The sequence below is a fragment of the Pongo pygmaeus genome, chromosome 17, assembly GCF_028885625.2.
Source record: "Pongo pygmaeus isolate AG05252 chromosome 17, NHGRI_mPonPyg2-v2.0_pri, whole genome shotgun sequence".
Lineage (NCBI taxonomy): Eukaryota > Metazoa > Chordata > Mammalia > Primates > Hominidae > Pongo > Pongo pygmaeus.
The window spans coordinates 46,823,159-46,841,988 of record NC_072390.2 but is presented as its reverse complement, the minus strand read 5'-3'; the positions used below and the strand labels follow the sequence as shown (position 1 = coordinate 46,841,988).

The following is an 18,830-nucleotide window of genomic DNA, read 5'->3' as shown; positions in this document are numbered from 1 at the left end:
ACTGGTTTTTCCAGAATATTTGCAGGACTTTCTCAACAACTAAGAGCTGCCAACCCAGTTTTGGTATGTAGACCTCCCAGCTAGCCAGAAACAAAACATAATTTAAATCACTCTTTATTGCATAACTGCCCACTGACTGTACCATTTAAGTTAATGATTTTAACCAGAGTTGATATATTATGATGTGATCGTTAGACTCTCTTGTGAAAGTAGATGAGGAAAATAATTAAAAGTGCATTGTTGCAGTTTTCTAGTCTACCAGCCATTTTAGGTTTTTGAATGGATGGAACTCCATGAATAACAAAGTTTCTCTATTATATACAGGTTCCCTTTCCTATAAAAATACGTAAAATGTAGTGTACTTTAAAGTCTCTTTCTTGCTTTCTCCTGGGGTAGCCCTTGCCCTAATTTTATTTATGAATTCATTCATGCAGCAGATATTTGTTGAGGGCTCTTCTGTGTGAAGCCCTGGACTAGTCTTTGGGTCACAAGGAAATCATAAGACTGCCTGAAAGGAGGCAGGCTTATGAGGTTTACTGTTAAGTGTTTACTGTTACAATGTAAGGTAGTAAGTAGTATTATAGAGGGAAGCACTAGGTGCTATGGGACTGTTTGGAAAGGGGTTCCTAGCTGGTACTAGGTAGAGTTGGGGGAACTAAAAGGTGATGTTCTGCTGGGTCCTACGGTGCGTTACGTGGGCAGGGTGGAGTGAGGGGAGGAGACAAGTGTGGCAGGCAGGGAGAGGTAGCAGTATATTTCAATGAAATAAAATTATTCATTTGAAACTACTGGCGCTAACAGTTTGAAGAAAGAAAATGGAGAGATGGAACTGAACTGATAAACAGGAATCAGATCTGGAGGATCTTTTATGATTTACTAAGAACTTTCAACAATATTTAAAGGTGTTCTGGAAATGCACCTGCACCTCTATAAATCCTCCCCTAGCCATGGAATTCCCTCATTTAACTTTTACTTATCAAATGTATTACCTCCAGAAGTGTAACTCATAATGAAAAAGTTTCTTACTACTTTGTGCATTATTTTAACGGGGTTGCTTTCCTTCTCAGATGAGCCTGAGGGAGTTAGGATTAGTACCCAGAGTGCCTTTTGATGGGGTGCTGGTGGCAGAGATGGGAGATGCAAAAAAGTAGTGGGAGTGTGAAGCAGGGCAAATCCTGAAATGAGACTAGGGTGAGGTGCCACAGGCCAGTGGGAGTGGGAACAAGTCAGAAAGTACATTGTCACCATCTTTGGAGTTTTGGCCAACCCTTCCTCCTCTTTTCTACTTCACATTTCCTCATTGTGGTATAGAAAGGTTATTTACCTATGGTATCCATAGTTTTGTACTACATGTGAGATATTTGGGTCCTTAAGTATTAGATTTATAGGAAATCTCATTGATATATATGCGTAGTGAAGAGATTATTTGAAATCAAAATAATCTCTTCAGTTGCTTTGGTAGACTTGGGTTTGGAATGATAATATTTCATGATATGAAGAGCTAGTATTTTTTGTTCTGTTGAATAAAATATCATTGCCGGAACAGAACATCTGGCATTGATAAATATTGGAATATTGGAATGATATTTATTGTTTCCCAACAAAAATTGAATTAGTTCCACATATGTAAAGGTTCTGGTTATATTTTAAATTATTGTTCTGAACCAGTGTTCTTTGTGAAGGCTAGGAGTAAAGACAATTCCATCTCACAGCCCTCCGCTCATTTAAAAAAATTCCTTGTCACCATAGTGTTAGCAGGAAAAAAAATTCTATAGATGGCTAAGGGCACAGGTTTTGCACAATCTTGGGTGTGAGTTTTGGTTTGCCACTCATCACTCTGTGATTTACACTCTGAAGATCAGTTTCTTTCTCATTTTGTTTTAGAAGTAATATATCGAGAAGTCTGGAGAAATAATACACAAAGTGTTTGGTTTGTGTGTGTGTGTGTGTGTGTGTGTGTCTGTGCTCTTATATGTGCCTCGCACATGGTACATTCTTGTATTTAAAAACTTTGATTTGATTATCTTTGTTCATCTCTGGCATACTTTTTCCACATTTTTCTGCTGCTGTGTTATCGTGTCTTGTGTTCATAAAGAATTTTTCTGTACATCAGTGCTACAGGCTAGATTAGAGAATTTTATAAGTATATTTTTACCAACCTTAATTTGTTCACTAGAAATATTATGTTAACACTGGCACATCAGACTTTTTAAAAAAATTTAATTTAATTTTAAGTTCTGGGATACATGTGCAGGATGTGCAGGTTTCTTACATAGGTAAATGTGTGCCGTGCACACCAGACTTTTATAAAATCAATAAATATAGTTATTGCTTTTAGATTTTGCTTGTCTACCATACTTATTGTTTCTGTGTTACATGCTCTGTGTGCATGCATGCACTTGCACGTGCGTGTGTGTGTGTGGACGTGTGTACATGTGGGTAGGGGTGGAGCAGTGAAGACAGGGGTAAATACTTTTGGAGGTAAGATATTAAAATTATAACCTTGGCCGGGTGCAGTGGCTCATGCCTGTAATCTCAGCACTTTGGGAGGCTGAGGCAAGCAGATCACTTGAGGCCAGGAGTTCAAGACCAGCCTGGCCAACATGGTCAAAACCCATCTGTACTAAAAATACAAAAATTAGCTGGGCATGGTGGTGGGTTCCTGTAATCCCGGCTACTGAGGAGACTGAGGCAGGAGAATCGCATGAATCTGGGAGGTGGAGGGTTGCAGTGAGCTGAGATCGCACCACTGCACTCCAGCCTGGGCGACAGAGTGAGGCTGTGTCTCAAAAAAAAAAATTATATATATATATATATATATATATATATATATATGTATTTATGTATTGTGTGTGTATATATATGTATTTTTATATGTGTGTGTGTGTGTTTGTGTGTATATAACCTTGACCAAAATATAATGAAAGATAACCTTTGCCAAAATAAGCCTTAAAGTCAGCTGTGGCAAGGGTTTCTCCTGTGACATTTCAAAAAGTTCTAGGAAGATTACCTTGAGCCTCTTCAAAATAACCTTTCCTTTTACATGTTGATGACTGAAAATCATAAGCTATAAGGCTTTGTCTCAAAAAGTTCAGAATGTTCCAGTGTTCCTGTAACAGGGAGAAAGGGAATTGATTTAACTCATTAAACCTTTTCTAATCTAACATTTGCTTTTGAAAATTTGCAAAATTTTCAGATCTTTTACTAAAACCTGATTAGTTAGGGGTGAAGACAGAGACCTAAGCCTTCAGTGCCCGGTTCAAAAAGGATTCTTCACCAAGATTCAAAAATCTTATTGAATCAGGGAAGTGCAAGAGAAATTGTATCTATTTTAGTTTTACCTACTATAAATAATTTATAGATATCATCGAGAATTTAACCAGGATAGTTAACTATACAATTATGACAGCATATTTATTTTATTAAAAACAGTGTTAAAAGTAATGTCCAAGGTAACATTTACATTTGCAAAGGAATGGAACCATGGACTACAATTACAATTAATGGCTAGGCAGTTGTTTTTAATTTGCCTAATATAATTGGTGTTTTAAAGGTGTACTGTGTTCTTAAGTAAGATTTTTTTTTTTTGCCTTGAGACAGAAAAATATTTTTTTCTCATAAGAAACATTGGTATACTTCTGTAATATTCGCTAGGGAAACTTTGGTATATCCAGTTTTTCAGGAATATTTGTTTCAGGCCCATCAATTTGGATTCAAAACTAAACCCCTTGTATAACTTATTGCCATAGCTGAATGCTTACAAGCTACAATTTTAGTTTACCCCAATTTAAGCAAACTTGATGAATGAATTCGGATATAAAGGTATATAAATTAAATTATATACTTGACATATTTGCCATAGGATTCCTTGGAAGAGCAGTCTTTGCTAGTTGGTATAAAATGATGCAACATAGATGCAAATTTACAGTTTTGCAAAGAAGTACACAAATGAGTAAGCACATAATTAGTGGGATACTACTGTTTTTCAAATGCAAATATGGCTGATAAACATCTCTCCTTTCCTCATTAGTATCCACGTCTTGTTATGATAGTTACAATATCTTGAAATTTGCTGTATTGCAACTGAAACTGGAAGGGCAGGTTGAAGCACAAGTGGATGGTTAGGTGATCTCTGATGTCTTGCAAAATATTAGGGGTTTTATCCCAGTAAACACCAGCTTAGTCATCATTTGGTTAAACATATAAATTTATCTTTTAGTCATTTCATAATTGAGGTTTTCATGGTTCGCAGGAACTTCTCTCTCTTTTCTGTAATTTACCTTTAAAACTGATACATAGAAAACAGAAAATCACACATTGCAGTTGTTTATGATTGACCTGCTACATATATTTAACAACTGAAGGAAAATATATAATTTCAAATATTATTTGTAGTTTAAAGTGCATCTAATTTAGGAATACAGTAGGAATTAGATCATTAACCCACAAAAAGTCTCATAAAGGTCTTTACAAAAGACAAGGAAAGGTATTATTCTAGAAAGTGACTTGTTCCAGAGAGATACATCATTTGGGTACCATAAGGATAAATGTACATGAATGGAAAGAAACTGTGAATAGTGAAGACTGATGAGAAAGATGAGTGAACAGGAGTCTCTCTGGAATCAGAATCCTTGGAGCTAGAACATCTGGTATGGGAGATGGTGAAGAGCATGGCAGTGCGGGCCACAAATTGGGGATTTCCATGTCTCATCATTGTTCTTCTGTGGCTTCCCATCCTTCTTGCCAGGCCAAGCATGATAGTTTTTAGTTGCTATTGGAGGTGGCAGAAATGGTTTATAAACTTTGATTTTTGTAACATTGCTTGAAAATAGCCATTTTTCAAGTGTAATTCATATACTTAAAATGGAAATACACACTCATGTAAAGATATGTACTGTATTCATCATTTAAATTTTTAACCTGGTACATATGTCTCCAAAAAAAGGACTGAACGAATGGATTCAAAGCAGAGAAATTCCATTCCATCATTCTACCTGTCAGTTTAACCCTCTTGATGTTGATTTTATGTAAGGTAAACATCGTACATTTTATAAACTCTATGAGGAAATAGAAACAGTGTACAAATTTTTCTAAAATGATTGGCTTAAACAGGATATTGGGAAATTATAAAATACTGATGTCAAAATCTTTCCTAAAATGTCTTAATTTCATTTCCTGTTAGTTTTGCAGAGGGAGGAATGTCAAATTTCCAAACACTTTTGTTTGAAACTAATTATCTGTGTAAAATCAAAACTTGAAGAGAGTTCGCCTCTGCACCAAATGAATTTGTGGTTAATTATATTATTAAATTGTTAATAAGATCCAGTTGTTCAGAAGTAATATATTCTTAATTTCATTGAGGCAAAACAAATATCCAAAAATATTTTCATTTAATTTTGGATTTTGTTTTGTTTTGTTTTTTTGCAACAGATTTGCCTTCCTCACTGTACTTGCCTGGCTCTAACGTTAGAAAATAGCCAAGATCTTGAAAAGGCTCATGCCAACAAAAAGTGAATGAGGAAGTAGGCCAGATGTATGTGGTTAGGGTGGGATCGGAAGTAAGGAGCCAATCCAAGATTTCAGGATTATCTGTAGGTGATCCCCAAGGCAGATAATCTACTTATGAACTGTGTGGGGCAATGTAGGCAACGATAGTGATGTCAGGGAAGAAAGAAAAACCTACCTGCCTAAGACCTGACAAAACTGTGCTTCATTTTCATGTGGTTGCATGGCAAAATCTAACAATGAGATAAAAAATCAAAAGTCTATCATTTTTGAGAATTTTATTATTTCTAAAAGAGTATTAAGTAGGAGAATATTTTGACATAACTGGAAATGTTGCATCATGAAGAGTGTTTTTAACTTCTGAGGCAAAGGGAGAATGCTGATTAAATGTGCAACTTGAGCACAGGTGTTTAATACTTGTTCTCTCCCAAAACAAAGGAACATGAAGTGAAGAACAAATAAGGTACAGACTCTTAAGAACAGACAGGAGAGTGAGATCGCAGAAAATGAAAGATATTAACAAATCTCTGGAATAAGTTATGGAAATTTCAAGCCTAATTTAATCAATTTTCAACAGAATGGAGCTATAGTGAGGATGACATGCCAGTACTAAAAACAAGAGTCCTGTGAAAGTCAAAACCCCAACTACAACCCCCAAAGCCACTTGGTTTTGGGGTGTTTGCTGGCCAGGCATAACTCCTATAGGCAGGAGGATTCCTTTTTGGAAAAATGCCCCCCCCCACCCCCCCAAAAAAGATCTGTAGATACAACATTTGAGGGTCCTCTAATAAACCAGTAGGCCAGTAGGTTTCCCAGGTGACCACCTTGCAGTGCAATTAACCAGTCAACAAGCCCCTTTCATGCACCTAAAACTTCCATTTGAATTTTAGTGTTTTCCTCTTAAATGAGAACTGGCAACCAAGTGGCCTCAGACTTGTGAGGAATGTCCATGATATGACAGTTAGGAACAAACCACAAACCAGAAAAGAAGAATCTTGGAAGAAATACCATACAGGAACCAGAAAAAAAGTTCCTGAATTGCTTGAAAGGGATCAGAGAATAGAGGATATATATATATTTTTAAACAGGATTTTTTTTTTCTTTAAGAAGCATCTGGAAACTAAAAATTAGAGAAATAAATCCAGAATGATTGGATGACTGAAGGGGAGGAACTTTCCCAGAAAGTCAAAATTTTCAAAAGGAGAAGAGCGTAAGATAGGAAAGGAAGAAAACAGATTAGAGAATGTCTCCATGAGGATCAACATTTAAGTAATAGATGTCCCAGAAAAGGAATAGAGGCGATCATTTTGTACATTGTATAGCTAGAGGCGATTCTTTTTATTTATTCAATTATTTATTTATTTATTTTTAAGAGACAGGTTCTTACTCGGTTGCCCAGACTGGAGTGTGGTGGTGCAATCATAGCTCACTGCAGCCTCAAACTGCTGGGCTCCAGCCGTCCTCTGTCCTCAGCCTCCCATGTAACTGGGACTACAGGCATGTACCACCACATCCAGCTAATTTTTTAAAAAAACTTTTTGTAGAGACAAACTCTTGCTAAGTTGCACAGGCTGGTCTCAGTTGATCCTCTCGCCTCAGCCTCCCAAAGTGCTAGCAAGGATCTTTTTTTTATAAAAGAGAAAACTGATAGATCACATGATGTGCTCAACCATATTGAGACAGTTTTTATGCTTTGGATTAACAAGAATTTGTGATAGTTACGTTAAAAACAAAGCAACTGTAAAAGTAAGGCAGTTACTCACCCCAGGCTGGGGAGTGGGGGCATTGCACAGGAAAGGATATATAATCCATTTGGCTCCACTGTGAACTGTATAGTATAAACTGAATTTTTATTATAATCCCCAAACTGTGATAGGCCAAATTGGGAGGATCAGGGAGGGAGAATGTGGAGTGTGAGTGTATGCAGTGTGATAAGCTTCCTACATAATGGAAAATCAGTAGATAACATATACAAGTCATTCATATTTAGAAACATGGAGACAAGTATTAACAGAAACTGCTCCGAGAGTTAGAAATACACACCTCTAGGGAGAAGGAATCAGGTGGGAGGTATGGGGCAGGGGCTGCTGGTTTTCTTTTATTAATTACAAGCGTTTTAATACCATCTGATTATTAAAACCATGGGCATATTTTAGTTTGACTTAAAAACTAAAGCAGGCAGCACAGTTTTTTGCTTTTTTCAAAACCTACCACATACAGTTTTGAAACGGCACACAAATATCACAGTATGAGGGTTGTAAACTGCACAGCTGAGGACGGCTGACGGGTTCTTCCAGTCAGGTGTGGCTTCACAGGTGAGCATCCCGTGCAGTGAACAGGGCCCAACACTTGATTTAATACTCTGCTGTCGCCATTTTAAAATTCTTAATAATTTAGGCACAAGAGACCCCATGTTTTTGTTTTGCACAGAACCCTGCAAATTATGTAGCCAGGCCTGCTTCTAATAGATACATTGTTTGGATTCTGGCCTGAGTGAGGTTGCTACTACTTCCTTTGACCCTGACCTCCTAGTGGCCTGCTGTTTTCACCACTCACATATTGATAAGGCCACCAGGATTGACGTAAACTGACATCCCTCACAAGGGAATTTGGAAATCATGTATTGCATGATACCGTAGAAAGTTGTTACGGTGGCTTTTATGGGTTAATTCTGTGTCCTTTTAAGGAAGACATTTGGCGTGGGAAAAGGTTATTTTTAATTCTAATTAATTATGTACTGAGGGAAATGGTTTTCACAGGAAAGACTATCAATACTTCACAACAGAGAAGTGGAGAGCTAAGCTTGCAGCACCCTTTTGGGGGAAAGGAAGAAGCTTAGATTGTTGTCCAGATTGGGAAGTCTGTGGTGGCCCTGAGGTGTGAGGAGACCCCGGTGAACGAGGACACAGAGAAAACTAAAATCTGGCCCCTTTTGACAACCTGAAGCCCTCACTTGACCTCCTGTAATGAGCTATGTCCCCTGCAGGCAGTTCCCTTCCCCTACAGGGGGCATATCTCATTGGTCACTGCATGGCAGACTGGGAGTCCCACCTGTGAGATGGGGAAGGCATCATGGGAAGCACACAAGCCGGGTGTGCTCTCCGAAAGGGTCCCCTGTGAAAGCCTCCATATGGGGTGGGATGTCATTGAAGCTTACCTGGGGTGGGGGGTGGGCTCAGCTGAGTAAGTCACATAGAGGGAGGGGATAGACAGTGCTAACTAAGGGGTAATAGCTTGTCACCTTCAAGTGAGAAGGCAGGTTTTCTTGTTTGGTTAGTAAAGTAATTTTAAAGGCAGTTACCAAAGAGGAACCTTAGAAATATCTAGAGTAACAATAGTGTATGAGTAGTCATTGCACAGCCCCCTGCCCACATGATGTAATAGAATTCAAGGCACCACTAATTCGGGTATGTGTGTTCTGCTGTATTTCTTAAGTTATTTATAGTTATAACTTATTTATTCATTACAATTATTTATAATTGCAATGTTCCGGAGATAGCTGTGTAGCTATGTTTAGTATAAGGAAGCATTTGTCTTAGATAAAATTTTTTCTTTTCCTGTTTTGCATTTTGGATAAAACAGTTTTATAAAGGATGAAAGTTTATAAAGGATAAAACAGTTTTATAAAGGATGAAAGCTCCAATGCAAGTAACATTAACTCAGGCATGCCTGGGAGTGCTAGGAAGAGCTGATGCAACAATCAGAGCCTTCCTTCTTCCCAGTCTGTAATGGCTTTTGCTATCCCTTCGGGTCCTGTGCCCATCGCTGTGCTAGACAGCAGAGATAGAGGGCTGAACACAAATCAAGTCTGTCTCTGTCATTGGGGAGCTCACGGTCCAGAGAGAGTGAGAGGCTAAGCACTTGCACATTGAGATAAAGGTAGCACGTGAAAAGTTCCAGGTGTCTTGAGAGTTTAAAAGGAGAAGCTACTTGAGGTTGAGTTCAGGCAAACCTTTTTTAAAAAATTTATTTATTTTTAATTGAGACAGGGTCTCGCTGTGTTGCCCATGCTGGTCTTGAACTCCTGGGCTCAAGTGATCCTCCTGCTTCGGCCTCCCAAAGTGTTGGGATTACAGGCATGAACCACTGTGCCTGGCCAAGGCAAACCTTTTTGCAGAATGACTTGTAAGCCGAAACCTGAGTAACTAGTAAGGAGGAAGTATTGCAAGTACAGGGAATGGAGTGTGTGAAGGATGTGAAACAAGAACAAGTTCTTTGTACGAAAGGAATCCAGAGAGCCTCCGTGTCCCTACTCTCAGAAAGGAAGGGGCAGAGTGGCACGGGATTGTGCTACGAAGGCTGTGGGGCCAGAGAAGCTAGGACCAAAACCTCCATTAGGGATTTTCATTTTAAAATTATACATACAATGGAAAGCCATTGATTGCCATGGTTGGGGGTGGGGGGTGGCGGTTAAACAGCAGAACTTGAAGTCCTGGATCTTCAAATAACATCATAATGATGGTTCTTCTAGGAGACAGTTTTCACACTTACTGAAGGTTTTTGGATTCATCAGATTAAGGTGGATTTGAATCCCATTTCTCTTGTTCATTGTGTGGCCTGGGACAAATGACTTAATTCCACTGAGTCTCAGATTTCTACCTTGTAAAATTGGTATGATAATACCATATGTCATAGGGGAGATTGAAGGATATATGATATATGAGACACTTGTATAGTATCTGGCATCTAATAAGTTTTCAATATATGATAGTGATGGGAGTAGTAGTTGTTGAGTTTGTTATTATTATGTATTTAGGACATTAAACAGGTGTAAGTAGACAGAGGAGCAGAATAATAAATAATTAACCTATTGGGTCATTAAATAGGAGAGAGATATATAAAAGAATTTGTTCTAAGAATCAAAGAGAGGAGCTGAAAAATGATATTTATTTGTCTTTGTGATAGCGAAACTCAAAAAGCATAGCAGTAAAATGTGAATAATTTCACTCCTTTTCCTCCTGGGTGTTTTTACTTTGTGGAGTTGTAAGGTTAAACAGCTTGTATGTAAGAGTTCAGAAAGCAAACATGGAGATTAGTGTGACTGGTCATTAGACATATTCAAATATTCCTGGTATCTAATTATCAGTGCATTTTGAATTACTCATTTTCTCAAGGAAAAGTTTTTGGAGACTTGAACTTTTTTAGAAATGGGAAAAAAATGCTAACCTGACCTGCTTCATGGTGATTCATTCCTTTCTCATTTTGCTCCTTAAAACAAACCAAGAAGCCAGATGTTTAGTTGCCTAAGATGAAAGCTGTTTCCTTAGAAATCCTGAATGAAAGAAAAACTGCTTCTCTAGAATGGCAAAGTCCATTTAGAAGGTAATCGTGACCTGATTTAGGCAATAGAATGTGGTTGAAAAATGTTGCTCATAGCAACCAAAAACACTTGTAGATAAATTAGTTTTCTAAAATAAGCCTTCTCTAATAACTGTATATGGAATTTTCCTGTTCAACTGTACTACGCATTCTTTTTTGTCCAATGATTGTATTGACCTAAATAGTTCGGTTTGGTGGGCTTATAACCTTTTGATTACATCCATTTGCTTAAAAATCTTCCATTTCTTTTATAGAATGTTTTTCACCTGTCAACATACTCTTGTTCTTTCTGTGAATTTAAATCAAATGTAATGGTGTCAAGGTACTAGAAAAAAGTCCAAGTTCCCCCATATTTATAAACAGCAGACTGAAATTGGTAGTTTTTAATTGTCATTACTTAAAAAGATAAAAATGAAATAAACTTCTAATATGTCTGATTTTTGTTTCACTCTTGTTAGTGATGAAACGTTGAGCATAAAGCCCTGAAACATGAGTGTAAAATTAGTATTTTGACCACTTTTCTCTCTACTCTTGATTCCTTAAGTAAAATTTATGAATATCATAAATAGAAATCTAGATAAAATAGTCATGTGTAAAAATGTATCGACTCCAAATATGCAAAAAACCTTTCACAAAATAAAATTTTATTTATCCACAGATAGGGTTCTAGGCAGCATTACTTCATTATTCACCATAGGCCTCTTGCTTTGTGAGTTGTTTTTAAAATAGGAATTAGATGTAGATTTGTAAAATTGTGAAACTCCTAGATAGATGTGGAAAAAGAATACCATAATTAGACACAAGTTCTTCAATATCTATAACGATCACAAGACTTTAAAAAATTTTTTTTCTTCCATCTCGATACCATAGTTTAAGCCTGACCAGCTACCCTACTTTCAAATTCTCAGCACATTCTTTGAAAAGATGGATTAAAATATTAGTTTCCATGCTATAGAGAAATGCCTGTGAAAAGTAAATTTTTCTTTGGCATAGGTACACAGCTGTTAATCTCTCCTCCTCACTCATTTCTAATTTTTATTCTTTTCATCATCTGTAGAGATAGTTTTGTTTATGGAATTTTCTGGAACAGAGTTCACGGACACAGTGGTCTCCATGGTAAATTTACCATCAGGCAAATACCGTCACTGCTTCTGACACTCCCTCTTCACTTATTTGTCTGTGTCTTCTGGTTTCTTACGAAACATTCATTTAAACAGTCAGTAAAGAACAGAAACACTGGAGATCAGAGGACTGGAATTGCAGTGACTGCTCTGCTTCATGACCTCAGCCACACCGCTTCTCCTCTCCGGGCCATGTTTAGCCAGTGGAGGGAGTTGACCCCACAGTCTCTGCGGTCTCTTCTAGCCCATTCTGGATGATCAAAATATTCAATTTTGCTTTTGCGGAGAAGCTTTAGAGAGGGGGATTGTAGCTCGTTTCTCTCCTAGCTTCAATGTGTTGTTCAAGTTTTAAATTTGTATCATAGATGAAAAAGAAACACACTTTCATCTGGAGGGAGTGCTGGTGGCATTTGGAGTTAATTTTGGACTCTTCTGATGAAAACTCCAGTTCTAACCATAGCCTATCTCCCCTTTCTCTTAACATGTATTCAGTCAAGTAACAAAGATTTATTGACCTATGTGCCAGACACTCTTTTTGGCACTGAAATCCAATATATTATATAATACAGTTGTCTTAAAGTTGGCAACTCTATCTTGAAAGTATGATGCGTTCATACTTTCAAACTAAGTTATTATTAATGTTTAGAAGTGTACACAAAAGCTGTGAACTTCTTTCACATAATCCTTTCCTAATTTTGTTTTGCTTATGATATAAAATATAAATGAGGAACAGATAAAACCACAACCTCTGGTACTAAAGTATTCTTTTATATTTACTGCTACCTTGTAATGCTAATGAATTTGTCAGTTTAGATTTTCAAAATTATTTATGTATGTTATCTGTGGTTGCTTTGGTTTTACTAATACTCATCAATTCATTTCTTAACACATACCAATAGGGCATCTTTTATTTGTAATCATCTATTTCTAATTAATCAACTTGTTCAGAGATTTTATAATCTAAGGACAAAACCTTGTTTTCTTGACTTTGAGCATTTTAGTTCTCCCTTCTCTTCCTTTCCCTTCCTTCTCTTCTCCTTCTTCCCTATGAAGTCCTCCCCAGATTTCTATCAATTCTAAATCATAAAGGCCCAGGTTCAACTTTCTAGTATTTCCATATACTTGTAGAACAGCATAGAATTATTTCATGAAACACCTTAGAATTCATCTGTCAGTGGTGGTATGATTGTAATGAAGTCAAAATGATTAGCCATTTTCTCCTTTTATGACTCATCTTTGTCTCCTTATTCTTCATCTGTTGGTAAACTTTAAGTTATTTTTAATGTACTTTTACCTAATGTAACTCAAGAAGTCAAAGCCCATAGGTAAAGAAGGCCCTATTATAATTAAAGCAAGAAATTCAATACTTTAGGCCAGTTACTTGAGGACTTATAAAAGTGTGACAAATTATTTTAACCCTTATAGTTGGGCTAAGGTCAAAAGCTGGCTGCACATTAACAAAATAGCTATTAGGTAAGTAAATAGTGGTCTGAGAGGTCAGCTAGACATTGAGTAGCTGCCTTGTTTAGGTGGAAGTATTGTTGCTAAGAAATAAAAGTAGGATCGAGAACTTGGAGGCCATACCACTGTGTCCCCTATGCTCAGAAAAGACATGGCCCACAATATGCCCTCAAAAGATATTTGTTGAAAAAAATGTTTCTGGCTTTGTTATCATCTGATTAGAACTTTTGTACATTTCTTCATGTGTGGACATTTAAAAATATTAATGTAACAAAAATGGACTAAGGTCAGTGATAAAAGATATAGGTTCTCATTCTAAATAGAAAATCACATAACTTACTTATCTGTTAACGTCTGACTTATCTAAAAATTCAGTCTGCTAGCCATGTAATCCGAGTATGGAAATTTGTAATTGAAAGATTGTGTGAGTTGGCCTCTCATTAATAAAAAATTGACTCCTTTGTTGTTTATATTTTATGTCTGTTGTGTTATCTGTTTGTGCCACTTCCATATTAGTACTAGTTCTAGAAGGGAGGCATTGAGAACTCCTCTGTCCCGTGGCCACAGCTGGGGAGTTTCCTCTTCTACAGACTCTGAATCAGCCCAGAATTCTCTCCCCTCTAGCCCCATCCTCCTTAAACCCTTCTTCCATGGAGATTCTTTCCTTTTCTCATAATCACAGGTGTGGTCTTCACAGATGTGATGACAGATGTTCCCAGGTGTGATCTTCTTTATCTGGTCCTGAGGAAAGAAAAGGTAAATCAGAGAAACGAGGGAAAAGTCCTCACTGGCCTACCCTAAACCTCCTGTCCCCTCTTTCTGTTCCACTTTCCACTCCATCTCAACTCTTTACTTTCATCCACCTCCTCCCAAGTTCCCATTTCATTTGTCATCCCTAAGCCCTTGGCTCTGTCCCTCACCTCCCAAAACTGTGGCCCTCTTATAGGCTACTCTCCATCGCCTCTCATGGCATCCACACCCCACAAATCCCCAGGAGTGACTGAAAAGATTCTGAGCTTACAATGAAAGGAACAGGATTCCCCGCTCAGGCCAGCAAGGCAGGATAGGAAGACGCTCTTGCCGCCCCAGGTGGCGCTGGCCGTGGGATGCATTTTCCCCAGTGTTCTGAGTTACTCCTGGCCCTGTCTTAGTATTATGTTTTAAATCCAGTTTTGTGGGCTGATCTGACAACTTAACCTCAAATTTTATTCTTGTTTCCCTGGGAAAATATTAAAATTTTGAAGAACTGACTAATAAATGAACTTTTGGAATACCATATGTTTGTAAATGGGTGGCTGCCTGTTTTCTGATAATGGTGTATCCTGTAGTGGCTCAGAATGCCTTTGTTTGGGTTTGGGGGTGAAGGGAAAGAAAGTTTGTTGGTTTGTTTTAACACTGCGAATTTTTGGCTCTAAAAGTACTTTGTAATCATTTTAATTTTTATTATTCTTTCATTTAAATTGGGACATTTGTACCAAAAATGTCTTTCAGATTCATGTAATTCCTTATATCTATCAACAGTTGTGTACCTATGCTGAAGAAAAAATTACTTTACACAGGCGTTTCTCTATGGCATGGAAACTAACAATTCTTTTCAAAGAATATGCTGAGAATTTGAAAGTAGGGTAGCCGGTCAGGCCTAAACCTTGGTATCAAGTCATGCTGCGTAAAAAATGGCTTTTCATATAATTGTTTTAGTGATGTTTTCTGTTTGTGTAAGTAAAAAAAAAAAAGAGAGAAGGTATTGCTTGAGAGATATTTACTTTTCCATTTTTCTGTATATTTTTTAGAATATTTATTAACCAGGTTATCAGGACACTGTGTGTGTAGCATCATCCTAGAAGTAATTATCCACATACTTCTCTTGGTTAAACTTAACTACATGAAGTGTGTCCTCAGGAACTTAGCTGAACTGTGTGAAACCCATTCAGTTCACACAGGCCCTTGAATGTGCACTTTAAAGCTTTTCATGGAAAATGTCTGAACCTTTATTAATATATTGTTTATATCTGAATTAAGTTAGGGCCAAGAACTGTAATTATTTTTCTCCTGCTTGCATCAATAGTTTTACATAGGCCTTCTCTGCTGATAAATTTGAGTCAGATTAATGAGTAATAAATCTAAAGATAACCTTTTAAAACCATTGGAGAGCCAAGAAAGTGAACATATAATTATGATTTAAAAGGATATGTGACTAAGGCACTCAGATGTGTTTCATCTGGTGCCTGGGTGTTCATTTCTAGTTTTAACGCAATTGAATGAAAATTACTTCCTAATTCCATCAAAATAGCATCATTGGCTACTTTAAACTTTTTAGAGTTGATGTTAGGAAATACACCAGTACACCATAAAAAAAATTAGAAATTAGAAAATTAGAAATTGAGGAATCAGAAGGACCAGAAGTTCAACCAAAGGACTAAGAAATAATAAGTTCCTAGAAAAATTCAAGTCAACTTTTTCTACGTAACATTTTGCCAATATTTGTACTCTTCCTAATTAAAAATGGGCGTACCATTTAAAAACATACTGTATTTATCAAAAGTAGGAATTTGTCTAATAAATTGAAATTTTGTTTAAACATCATGCTTTACATTCCTGATATGCTATAAAACATAATGGTGGACCAGAAATGTAAAACCTTGACCAGTTGTGTTTCATGTATACTTTGAAACCAGAAGGCCATCACTTGGTCGTTTGTTTCTACAGTAGAAATGAAAACAATTTATTGTTTGTTAAATAATGGACACACGGCTGGGCGCAGTGGCGCACACCTGTAATTCCAGCACTTTGGGAGGCCGAGGCGGGCGGATCACGAGGTCAGGAGATCGAGACTATCCTGGCTAACATGGTGAAACCCCGTCTCTACTAAAAATACAAAAAATTAGCCGGGCGTGGTGGCAGGCGCCTGTAATCCCAGCTACTCGGGAGACTGAGGCAGGAGAATGGCGTGAACCCGGGAGGCGGAGCTTGCAGTGAGCGGAGATCGCGCCTCTGCACTCCAGCCTGGGCGACAGAGCGAGACTCCGTCTCAAAAAATAATAATAATAATAATAATAATGGACACACTTTAAGAATTTTAAAGTGATTCGTAACCTTCAAGAGTTTACTTGGCATGTACAGCTGTTTTTAAAATTGCATTGAAATGCCGTTTTCAAATATCCTAGAGAGAAGGGGTCTTGTTTTTAGTTTGAAGCAGTATCAGATCACATATATAGTCAGAAATATCATAAGTTTGAGTAGAAATGTTTATCCTTCCTTCTACCTAATTTAAATGCCTTTGGATCTCTATTTAATGTGTTGAGAGACCCTGACTCTATGTTTAAAGAAATTGAGGCAAAAGTATACTAATATTAGCCAAAAATCCTTCAGTTGGATACATTAAATAATTTTAAGAAACCGAACAAAAAATCTAATCAGTGCATTGTAATAGTAGTTTTATGACGGTTGAACTGTTAGAGGTGATGTATTTCTTATTTTCCAAACTATAAAGTGGTTATATTACTTTCATAAATAGACTTTTAAAAACATGTCTCCATGTGTATATATATTTAGAGAGGAGAGAGCCTCTGAATGACTCATTCTGGAAAAAAGGGGGGCAGTTTTAAACTTTTCAAATAGCTTTCTTTTCTCTTTTTCCCATTTCTTCACTGAAAATTGCCAGTTACTGTATATAAAAAGTGTTCCTTTTCTTTTAACCGTCTCTGCTTCCTGCCAAGGTGTAAATCAGAAAGCCCAAGTTTCTTTCTCCCACTTCATAAACAAGACTTCGTTCTGCTTCAGACACTTGGAGCCCTGCCAGAGTTGTCATGATGATGTCAGTTTACCAAGAATGTTCACATTTCTCATGCTGTGTTCCACATTCCCTGGACTCGAGCAAATGTCCTTTTAGAGCTCACTGAAGTTTCAGGATTGGATTTAAAAAGCATGCCTTGTTTTCAGTACTTGCCCTTCATATGCTACCTTTTCAAAATCAGGGATCCATTTTTAACAGCTTGACAGTTTACAAGCCCACATGATACATTTTGTATTTGTCGATTAAATAGAGTGACCAAAAGTTTATCAGTTGGTGAAACCAGTCAGATTTGCTAGTTTAATAAATTGGAATTTTATTAATTGTATTCTCTCATTTAGCAAGTATTTATTTTATGTCTATATTTATAATTAATTTATGATGTTTCATTGATTTTTTTAAATTTCCTTTTCACAAATAACAATGACATCTACCTGTTTTGGGGGAAGTAATACCTCTGTATAGGAGATGGAACTTATCAGATGAATTCTGATACGTTGTATTATTTCTTGGTTCTTGGCTAGCTGATTGGAAACCACTATGATATACATCATTCTATCTAATTATTTAATAAATGATTTGAGCCTGTAAGCCATAAATATTAGAAAATCCAGACGGTTTTTGAAACTTATTTAGAGAGATGGCTATGATTGAACGGAGTAGTTGAACTGTGTATATACCTTGTCCTGGTAAACTTAATGGACATCTCATTTATACAGAAGTTAAGAGGGCCATGAAGAGTTCAGTCTTTCTAACATTTAAAATGTGTTAAGCCCAATTTTATGGATTTTCATAGAACAAAGGTTTAAAATAAAACCTGTTGTATTTTATATCTGCTGCATTTGATCTAGTTATCCCATGTAATTCAATACTGTGCAGAATTTTATTTCTGAAATGATCCTTGAAAATCATATAGTCTGACTATAATTTTACAGGTAAGTCTTGGATAACTGAATGATTCTGGACAGTTTTAACTATATATTCAGAAAATTGGACTAAATAAGATAAATTCTGTGAAATATATTAATCCTCAGAATTCTTTGTAAATGCCCAACAAATATGGATGTGTTTATATGGATTTATTATAGTAGTTGCACACTGATGACCTAATTAACCTAAGAAACAAAATATCAGTACATAATTATTTATATTATAAACATATTTGATTTTTTAATATCCTCTCAACTTGAGTTGGCAAATTACATCTTTACAAGGAAAGAAAGGGGTAATTTTCTTGACTTATTTATTTATTTAGAGATGGAGTCTCATTCACTCAGTCACTCAGGCTGGAGTGCAGTGGCACGATCTTGCTCACTGAAACGTCTGCCTCCCAGGTTCAAATGATTCTTCTGCCTCAGCCTCCTCAGTAGCTGGAATTACAAGTATGCGCCACCACGCCCAGCGAATTTTCATATTTTTAGTAAAGATGGCGTTTCACCACGTTGGCCAGGCTGGTCTCGAACTCCTGGCCTCAAGTAATCTGCCCACTTCAGCCTCCCAAAGTGCTGGGATTACAGGTGTGAGCCACCGCTCCCAGCCTTGACTTAATTTTAAAATGGGCTTTGTTTGACTTTCTAGGCTGATGTTGAATATTGCCTACTTTTCATTTCTCTTATAGTAATAATGTGAGCTAC

The 18,830-nt window shown here is 36.9% G+C and overlaps 1 protein-coding gene across 3 annotated transcripts in view; it reads left to right on the top strand.

The window, feature by feature from the left end:
• The window catches only part of GAREM1 (GRB2 associated regulator of MAPK1 subtype 1), a 207,074-nt gene that overhangs the window by 102,940 nt on the left and 85,304 nt on the right, over window positions 1–18,830 (top strand). The window contains exon 1 of one of the 3 annotated variants that reach the window (XM_063653523.1): window positions 14,098–14,162. The exons of the other annotated variants lie outside the window; for them this stretch is intronic. The gene's annotated coding sequence lies outside the window, so the exon portion shown is untranslated. Of the gene's footprint in view, window positions 1–14,097; window positions 14,163–18,830 lie in introns of those variants that run through there. 3 annotated transcript variants of the gene reach the window in all.